Below are 10,331 nucleotides of genomic sequence, written 5' to 3'. Positions count from 1 at the left end.
GTGTGAAACAAGGAGCCTTTCCAACAGTAGCCTAAGGTACTTGGATTCATTGAAGTCTGTGCTACTAAACTTGTTTTGGACTCTTTCTTTTTTAGGATATTCTACTGGTCTACTTTTCTGTTGTTTAATGAGAACAAAATAATTTTGATAATGATAGCTTTATAATATGGCTTGAAGTCAGAAAGTGTCATGTCCCCTTCACTCCTATTATGTTTTTACTCCCTTTGAGAGTCTAGATCTTTTGTTGCTTCAAATGAATTTTATTATTTAGTCCAGTTCTTGGTAGCTTGATTAATGTGGTACTAAACATATAAACTTCTTCATGTTGTATCATATTCATCATATTGGGGTAGAACATCAGTGAACAATTACTATCACTCCAGTTATTTAGTTCTTTTATTTTGGAAAAATTTGCTTTGTAACCATATTTATATAAATCTTTAGTCTATCTTGTTAAACTGACTTCAGATATTTTGTGCATCTTATTATTTTCAGTGGGGTTTTTCTTTTTGTTATTCCTTCCTGGTTTTTGTTATTGCTATGTAATAAATGCTGAATACTGAAGATTTTCATGGAATTTATTTTCTGTCCTGTTGCTTTATTAAACTTGTTGATAATTTCATTTAGTTTTCTTTTTTGCTGATTCTCTTGGGTTTTCCAAGTAAACAAACCATATTAACTACTAATAAAATTATTTTTGTTTCTACTTTGAAAAAAAAAGTTAAAATTTTTAATTTAGTTGTTTTAACTTTTTTTGTAAAACAATTTTAAACATTTGTTCTTTATAATTTTTGAGCTCAAAATTCCCTCCCTTTCCCCTCCCCCCTTATTAAGAATACTGATATAAATTATTCATGTACAGTCATGGAAAATGTATTTCCATATTAGCCACATTGCAAAAGAGAACACAGAACAAAATAAAAGAAGAAAAATACAGGAAAATATAAAGTTTTTTTTTAAAGTATTCTTCAATCTGCTTTCAGACTCCATCAGATTTTTTTTTTCCTGTGGAGGTAGATAGCATTTTTTATAAGTCCTTTGGAATTGTCTTATAATATTGTATTGCTGAGAATAGCTATGTTATTCACAGTTAATCATTGTACAATATTGCTGCACTGTGTACAATGATCACCTGGCTCTGCTTACTTACTTTTACATCAGTTCATATAAGTCCTCCAAGGTTTTTCTGAAACTAGCCTGCTTTTTATTTCTTATGGCACAATAGTATTCCATTACATTCATATGCCACAACTTGTTCAGGCATTCCCAATTGATGGGCATCCCTTCAATTTCCAATTCTTTGCCTCTACAAAAAAAAAAACCTGCTATAAATATCTTTGTACATATAGGACTGTTTTCCTTTTACTCTGATCTCTTTGTAAAGCAAACCTAGTAGTGGTGTTGCTGGGTGAAATGGTAAGCACAGTTTTATAGCCCTTTGGTCATAGTTCCAAATTAATCTCCAGGTTGTTGGATCAGTTCACAACTCCACCAAGAGTGAATGAGTGGACCCAACTTATTAAGGCCAAGATCCATTTCTGAGTAGATAGTCAAAGAATGTAGACAAAAAGTTTTCCATAGAAATGCAAACTATTAATTCCTACATAAAAATATGTTTCAATTCACTAAAAAGAGAAATGTGTATTAAAACAACTCCGAGATTTCACCTCACATTCTGAAAAATGTCAAAGATGAAAAAAATAAGATAACTTTCAACATTTGAGGGAATGTAGGAAAATGTATTGTTGGCCCAAATATTCCAGAAGAAAATGGAATCTACTCATGGAAAATGACTAAACTATTTATAACAATTGATCCAATGATCTCTGTAGTGGGTTTGTGCTCTGGGAGTACAAAAGCATAAAGTTTCACAATATACAAAATAGGTATCTATAATTTGGAAAGTAGGTACCTATGGTATATGAATGTAATAAATTATTTTTATCCAGTAAGAAACATGGCAGGGGAGGGGAGCTGGATCTTGGGTGCTAAAGTCATGGATGTGTAGAATTCTGGCATGATTACTCCCAAAAGAGCTCTCTTATCTGTCACTGCAAGAAAAATTAAGGACAATGCTGCAGATTGGCGCAATTTATTATCAAAATGGGAGATTCTCAACAATATGGGTTTTTTTGTTGCAAACAAAACAGGAAATATCAGAATCAGTGCACTTATAGAAGACAAGGTAGAACTAGAATGCAACAGCACTACTTCTGGTTGTCATTATCAAAAGGAACATCCTGGGGCAGCAAGGTGGCACAGTGAATAGAGCACCAGCCCTGGAGTCAGGAGGACCTGAGTTCAAATCTGTCTTCAGATACTTGACACTTACTAGCGGTGTGACTTTGGGCAAGTCACTTAACTCCAATTGCCCTCCTTCCTCCCCCTCCAAAAAAAATGTACATCCAAAATATAATGAGGAACTTGAGATATCATGCAAGGAACTTCAAGAACCCTTGGAAAACTTGACTAAGGTACAGGTGAACATGGAAAAGTTAACATCAACCATTAAAGAAATTTATAACCTAGAAATCACCATCATGGAAAAGGAAATTATTAAACACCCTTTTCCATACATGGCCCACTACCTACAAGAAGGAAATACTCCTCAAGTACATCATTGTTGAAAAGCTTGCCCAAGCTATGAACCAGGCTCTCATTTTTAGCCACTTATCTATGAGGTTGTACCAGCCCTATGTTGAGAATACCAGGCTTGATGTGGAAAGTATACCACTTGAAACTGGACATTGAGCATTATAATTTTTCTAAAACCATTTCATTTTCAAGCCGAAACTCCCAAAACCAGAATGAACCTATCTTTGCAGGTCTTATGACATAGGCCCATTGTTGCCTTATACATTTCCTTCCAGGATCACAGCTCTACTTCTTTTCTCACTTGCAAAGAGTTGCTTCAATTCCATTTTATGTATCTCTTAACACCACTCTGGTAGTAACTTTTAAAGGTGATGCTAGTCATCCATTCAGTACCTACTATTAAAACCATGACCCTCCTTATTTGACAAAAAAGTACTAGGAAAACTGACCATATGTTTGGCAGATAATGTTTAGATAAGCATTTATTTCCACAATAAGTTCCAAATGGATTCTCAGCATACCATTTAAAAAATAATGCCCACACAATGGGTTCAGGTCAGAATTAAAGGAGGTGCCTTTCACAATTATAAGTAGGAGAATTCTAAACCAAAGGATAGAGGTATAAAATTCACATGCATTTGTACAAACAAAACCAAGAGAAACTAGATTGGGAAAAAATAGTTTAATCAAATAGAATAAAATCTGCTATATGAAAGTGATACCAAAAAATGAGACTAAGAACCAGTTCATAGCTAAGTGCTCAAAAGACATGAACAAATGATCTTCAGAATTAATAAATGCAATTAACAGATAAAGTATTATAGGAAATCACTAAGAGAAATGAACATTTAATAATACTGTTTTCACCTCACATTAAATTGACAAACATGAAAAAACCCACAAACAAGCAATGTTGTTAAGACAGGAGCTCCTAATACATACTGGTGGTAGAGATTTGCACTGTTCCAACCATTCTCATAATTTGGAACTTTTCAAGAAAAGTCACTGAATTATTTGAACCATTTGACCCAGCTGTCTGTTTACTACAAGGCATATAACAAAATGAGATCAAAGAAGGTTTCAGGTGAGGGAGAGCCCCATGTTACTAACGGCACTTTTTGTGGAAGAAACAAGAAATTTGAGTTACTCAAGAAGCTAGAGAAGACTTGTATGAACTTATGTAGAGTGAAGAAAGCAGAATCAAGAGATATGTTTTATGGAAAGAAAAATACTTTTAAAAATCAGGTCAAGGTAAATAACTAATATTAATCAGAAGACTAATGAAGCATGTTTTTCTTTTCTCTCAGGAAATTGATGGAGGTTTTTGGGTGTCAAATAGTATGTCAACAGTGTGTCAGTTTCACTTGCCTAACTGTTTTTGTTACAAAGGGGAGTGAAGGCAGAGATAAATATATAAATACTATGTTTGAAATCAATAAATTTTAAAAAATAAAACAAAAAAGAAACAGGAAAATTTATATGAACTAAAATAATCACAACCAGAACAACATAACATACACATTAACTACAATTGTATGAATTTCAGTATTACTAAAATGAAGTTTGACTCTTTATAACTGAAAGACAAATAATAATTCCAGAAGACAGATAATTAGGCATTTCTCTATCCTCTCAGAAGAGATTGGAAGGAGTACTATGATAGAATGTTGAATTCTTTGTCATATGTGGTCACATTATTCCTATTTTTTTCTTTGTTGGAAGGAATTTAACTATGAATTTCTATACAGTTCATCTAAAATAATGATTACATTTAATTGAGTATTATTAGAACTATCAAATTTAAGTTTAAGCAATCACACTATTTAAAGATTATATTTTAAAAAACATTTTATATATTCTACATTTTAGGGCAATAGTTTGATTTCATGGTGTTTTTGTGTAGAGGGTTGAGTAGGGGGAGATTATATTTAGAAATAAATGTGATATAAAATCAGAAGATAAATTTAATACGTACTTCATAACAAATGGTGCCAATGCTATTCCAACTTGATGATTTATCAAGCAGCTACTGAGGACACTGAGATGAACAGTAGACTTATGTGGTAGTCAGCTAGAATCTGTAAGTGCAACTACTGACTACTGAAATATCCTAGCAAACCATCAGGTGGCAGTCTTATGTCAGGCAGAACAGTTCATTCAACTGGGCATGCACAAATGCATCTGGTTAGTGTTACATTTCACACCTGCTTCTACTCCACTGTCACCCATTATTATTTAGAACCACAGTTCCAGTTTTTACTTATTATTCTCCTTTGTTCCACTCTCCAAAACAGTTGCTAAGCACTAATTCTGTCCTCCCATTATTTACATTATTTATCTCTTACTCTCTACTCATAATTTTAGCACCACTTAGTCCTGTCTGGGTCTCAGTTTTCCTTCACAATTATCTTGATCATTAGATAACATAGGGAGATGGATTCAGGGAGCAGAAAATACTGGGATCTGCCATAAAAGGTACCTATCAGGGTCACAATAAGTCATAAAAGCTGAAAGAATATTTAATCACTCATATAGGTACTCCTTTGCAGCTCTCTCCTTTTCTGACTCTCCTTCTGGGATTTAATCTTGCAGCATGTGCTCTTTGGGCATTCAGACTTTCTATTTGACTCCCAGGACTCAATTACAACACCTAGAGAAAATGCAGGCAGCTGATTTTGTGGATAATCTAAATGTGAGGAGCACAGGGCTAACCCATGTAGGTACTATTCAATGGACTTACTCTCAATCTTCTGGCCTGTCAGCTACAGAGATATAGATATGTGTAAAATTAACCTGTCCTAGGGAGGTAGTACCTCTACATTCTCCCAGGGAAGCCTGGGTGCCAGCTTGCTGGAATATCAAATAATATTTGGAGGACACTGAGATGAATGATAAATTCACCTGGTAGTCAGCTAGAATCTCTTGAGTACAACTACTCCCATGGTATACCTTGGCAAACCACCAGGTGGTAGTCTTATCTCAAGCAGCACAATTCATTCAACTAGACAAGCACAAATACACTTAGTTATTCTCTCACCTCCTTCCCCCAGGTACCTACATGCTCTAAAGTAGACATGCTCAGATGTATCCCTTGGTAGAGTATAAGATTTTATATTGATAATTTTATTTGGTAGATAATAAGCTTATATACCCAAATATATAATCATATATGTTTATATATATATGTATATATATATATATTCCTTATAAATATGCCTATATATATATATATACATGTAAATATACATAAACACACACACATGTATAGACCAGGAAAGTGGTGAAATGCATTGAAATTCATTTTTCTGATCTTTCAAAATGGCAATGATATCTCAGAACCACTCTATGAGTTAGGCAGTACAATCATTATAACCACAAATCCTAAGGGCTGGAAGCTACCTTAGAAAAACCAATCTAGCTCTTTTTTTAACTGATAAAGAAACTGAGGCCCCAAGAGTTACAGTGGCTTGCTTAAGGTGACACAGCTAGTCAAAGAGTAGAGCCATAACTACTATTTAGAGCCATAACATTCTACTATAATTGTAGTGTCTTCAATATACCAAGATACTTAATCATTTGAAAGGATGATTCTATTTAAACAATTCTGATTTCAAGATGAAAAAGGGAAAATGTTTATAAGGCCCATTATTCATTTTTCCAGTTAGTTATTCAATATTTGTTTATTCGAAGTTAAGGCGATGCTTGATATGAATACACAAAAAAACACTGGTTGGCTAAGTGATGAAATGTTTCCATATTCAAGGCAACTTACAGGCAGGCTTTTGCAGAACAGGCCTATCTTCGAGACCACATTCCAAGGGAAAGGATGTGCTTTTGACTGTGTTATCTCCCACGAAAATGAGTTCTGAAGAATTCTGTCTATTCACATATCCAGCTATGTCTCTGGTTTACTATCCCAAAAAAGTGCTTTTCAAAAAGTAGGACTAAGGATAAGCATTTTTATACTTTCTTGTAAGATTAGGTTTGCTTCCCCCAAAATAAATGTGAATACTTCTTGACCTGCACTGTTTCACTTCAGCAGCATATTTAAAAAGAGTTAGCTGAAGCACAATTTTCAGGGTTATTTCTTTCACTTTGCATCATTTGTTGGAATCTAATTAGAGTTGCAAAACAGAAATTTCTCTTCTTACAGCATACCTTGATCATTCTGTGTGTTTTTAGCAGAGCTTGAAATCAAGCAAGAATGAGAAGTCAGTTTCCTGAATGGTATTCACAAGGGACTTAGGGAACAGCAGCCTTATACACACTGAGAGTAAGGAATTGGTAGGAATAGACAGAGACAGTTTTTGCTTTAGAAAAATCAGTGCTCTGCAGGGCTGCCCTCTTTTGAGAATTCTTGGAAATGCTAAATTGACTTGGGCAGAGAGGGTCATCTCAATAACCTCTTCATTTCCCCAACCACTGAATGTTTTACCTACGTCTTATTTCTGGGTATCTAGGGAAATTCTAGGGCAAAGATACAGCATCACAGTTACTGAAGGAAGATTTTGTTTTCACTTTGGCCACTGAATTTCTCATGTCAAGGTTTCTCTCAAAAACAGCATTCACTTTTTGTATAAATCAGAAACAAAACCATAGTGTCATCTTTGATTTATTATTGCCTTCTACTCCATACTTCTAAACCTCACCAAGGCCTGGCAATTCTCTCTTCCCAATCGCTTCCTCATCTAACCTTTCCATTCCATTTATACTGCAAGCACCACCACAGCAGAGATCTTTTCCTTTCACCTGGATTATTTCCCCATCTAATTCATCTTTCATGCTGCTAGGTTAATCTTATTTATATGCAGATGCCACTGTTCAAACCTCTTTTATGGTTCCCTAGTATTTATTAAATAATTTTCAAACTCCTTTGCCAGGCATTCAATGACCTGTACTCGGTGACCCCAATCTACTTCTTACCTCATAGCATTCTCCATTGTATCTTCTATGCTGTGGCTGAACTGGAATACTCACCACTCTGAAAACTTTTTTTTCCACGATACATGAAATGTCTTCTCTGCGATTTCTACCTCTTGGTATCCTACTCATCATTTGAGACCCACCTCAAATACCACCTTCTCTATCATGTCTTCTTTGAATGATGAAGTTTGGGAAATAATATTTCCTTCCTCAGAACTCTCATAGCAGTTTGTACTTCTCTTATGTGCTTACTTTTTTTTTACATTAATGTTAATTTTGTATGAGCCTCTCCTTTAACACATGCTATATTCCAAGAAAATTGGTATCCTGCCTTATTCATTTAAAAGCTAGCACATTTCATTGGATCATGATTTATTGAAACGTGAAAGAGACTTGAAATCATGAGACCTAGGTTTAAATCCTAGCTCTTTTATTAGCTATGTAATGTTGTGTGGGCAGTTTCACTTATCCAAGCCTTGACTTTTTCATCTGTTACATGGGGATCATTTTACTGGCCCTAAATAACAAGTTAAACGGCAAAAGAATGCTATAAGCCATAACATGGTATATAAACACCAGCTATTTTTATAATAGCATGCAGAAATATTTATTCAGCTGTCTTTATTTGAAGATTTCTTCTTGAGAATTCCAAGTGCCACACAAGCTAATAGAATAGCTCCTCTGCTCATCCATACCCTCTCCCAACAAATTTCTCTGCAGAATATTTTTTTTTTGTCCCCAAGGTAGTTACACTGTAGGATGAGAAATCTAGGGCACCTTTTCACCAATTACTTGAGCAATGACAAATGTGATTTGATCAACAGACTCTCAGATTACTTACCCCTAAAGTGACTGCTTGACTCAAGCCTAAAATTCAGTTTTATGGTATGTCTTGGCTGGTTGATTAATAGATTAACCAACCTGACCATTTGAGGAGACTTTATTTGATTTGGTGAAATTTAGTTCTGAGGCCTTAGGCAGTATATAAATAAATTTTAAAACCACAATCAATTTCTCTCTTCTATATTCAGGTAAGGCTACCCTTTTGAGTAATATGGAATTCTCTGAGACCAAGAAAAGGAGTTTTGTCTGTTTCATGTATGAATAAGATTCTCCTGTTCTTGTGACATGCCCTCTACTTCAGAATTTAAAATAATTACTCTGCATTTTTAGTCTGTATAGACAGTGATTTAATTGGAATAGTGAACACTCAGTGATGGGACTGTTGATACCAATGCAGATCCACAACTTCTCTACAATGTATAATTTTACATCACTTATTTCTTTATCCAATTTTTCCTCTACCACTCTTCCAGGAATTCTTACTGGTCTTGGGTCCAATTAGTATTTTTCTTTGAGGTGTTACTTGCAGCTGTTTTCATATCATCATCTTCTCCTGAGTTTATGTCTTGGTCTTCCCTGTCACCATAACAGCTTTTAATGGTCAAGTTAATATTTTGTTCTTTGCTCAATTACCCAGCCTATTTCTTGACTTTGAACTTGATGTTAATGTTGGGCACCACTCACCTAGTAGTGGGGTGGTACAGAATCAAGCTTCAAGCTTTTTTGTGTTGCTGTTTTCAGAACCAGTTTGTGAGGGGGTCTGCAAGTTTTTGGTGCTTCAAAGGTAGTGTGCTCCAGGAAGAGGTGTGATCATTGCTCTCTTGGTCTGTGCTCTGCTCTGTAACCAGGAAAGTCCCATGTTACCCTACAGCTGCAAGCATTGATGCTCCTTTCTGTCTTGGAATTTTGACCAGGGACCTTGCTCCCTTGCAACCAACCATAAGCACTCCCCTCTACCTTAGAATTGCAACACAGAAATGCTTATGGACAACAGAGGTACCAATCAGCACTTAGTGGCACCCAGAGCCAGCAAAGGGTGTATATAGTAGTCTCTTTTTGGCCAGTTCTGTGACCCCTTACTATCTCCAGGCTGAGAGCTCCCAAAGCTGCTGCTGCTGCTGCTGTTGTCACAGAACTCCCTCCAAGGCCTATTGCTTATGCTGCTGCTATGCTACAAGTTGACCCCCAAACCCAGTGTCAAAGACCTTTTCTGCTGACTTCCTTAGTTGTCTTAGGTCAAAAAAATGTCCCACTCTGAACTTTTCTTGGCTCTGCTCCTCCAAAACTTGATTGGAGGAGTTATTTTTAAATTGTTCAGAGTAGAATATAATGGGAATTCTTTGAGATTGCTGCCCATTCTCCCCTACCCTTGGTTCCATATCCTAATACATACTTTTAAAAGAATTGCCTGGGCAATGGAGAGGTTGAGTAACTTTTCCAGAGTCATATAGTTGGTATAGGTCTGAGGCAAGTCTTCTTGAGACCATACTTGTTCATCCACTAGGCCAGGCTGTTTTCCTATTATATTCTTAGAAATTATGTCACTATACAATACCATATATTGATGAGCAAAACTTTTATAGTTTCCTTTAAAAGAATAATTTCATAATCCATTACACTCACATATATTATATTTCAGCCCTTAGGAAAATAAAAGATAAATGTAAAGAAGGGAAAAATAATCCTAAACTTACATGTAGTAAAGTATATTAAGCAAACATGTTAATAGCAGTTACTACATTAGCAATTTTTTATGAATCAATTTTTAACTTAGACATACACCATGGACGAAATCAAGAATAAGATCCTTGAAGGGATTAAGAAAAAGACATATGCAGGTGTGTGTGTGTGTGTGTGTGTGTGTGTGTGTGTGTGTGTGAGTGTGTGTGTGTGTGTTTCTGCTGTGCTCATCTGACTTAGTTAAATGCCTTCCTTTGCCCTGTTTCATAATTGGTTGTGGCAGCTTTCCA

General features: G+C 35.3%; 1 pseudogene; it reads left to right on the top strand.

The window, feature by feature from the left end:
- The first annotated feature begins 1,996 nt into the window (after positions 1-1,996).
- LOC118836021 lies at positions 1,997-2,760 on the top strand (annotated as a pseudogene).
- The last annotated feature ends 7,571 nt before the right edge of the window (positions 2,761-10,331 follow it).

This window comes from Trichosurus vulpecula, chromosome 2, assembly GCF_011100635.1.
Source record: "Trichosurus vulpecula isolate mTriVul1 chromosome 2, mTriVul1.pri, whole genome shotgun sequence".
NCBI classification, from domain to species: Eukaryota; Metazoa; Chordata; class Mammalia; order Diprotodontia; family Phalangeridae; genus Trichosurus; species Trichosurus vulpecula.
The sequence above is the reverse complement of the archived record's forward strand: the minus strand, read 5'-3'. Positions and strand labels throughout refer to the sequence as shown.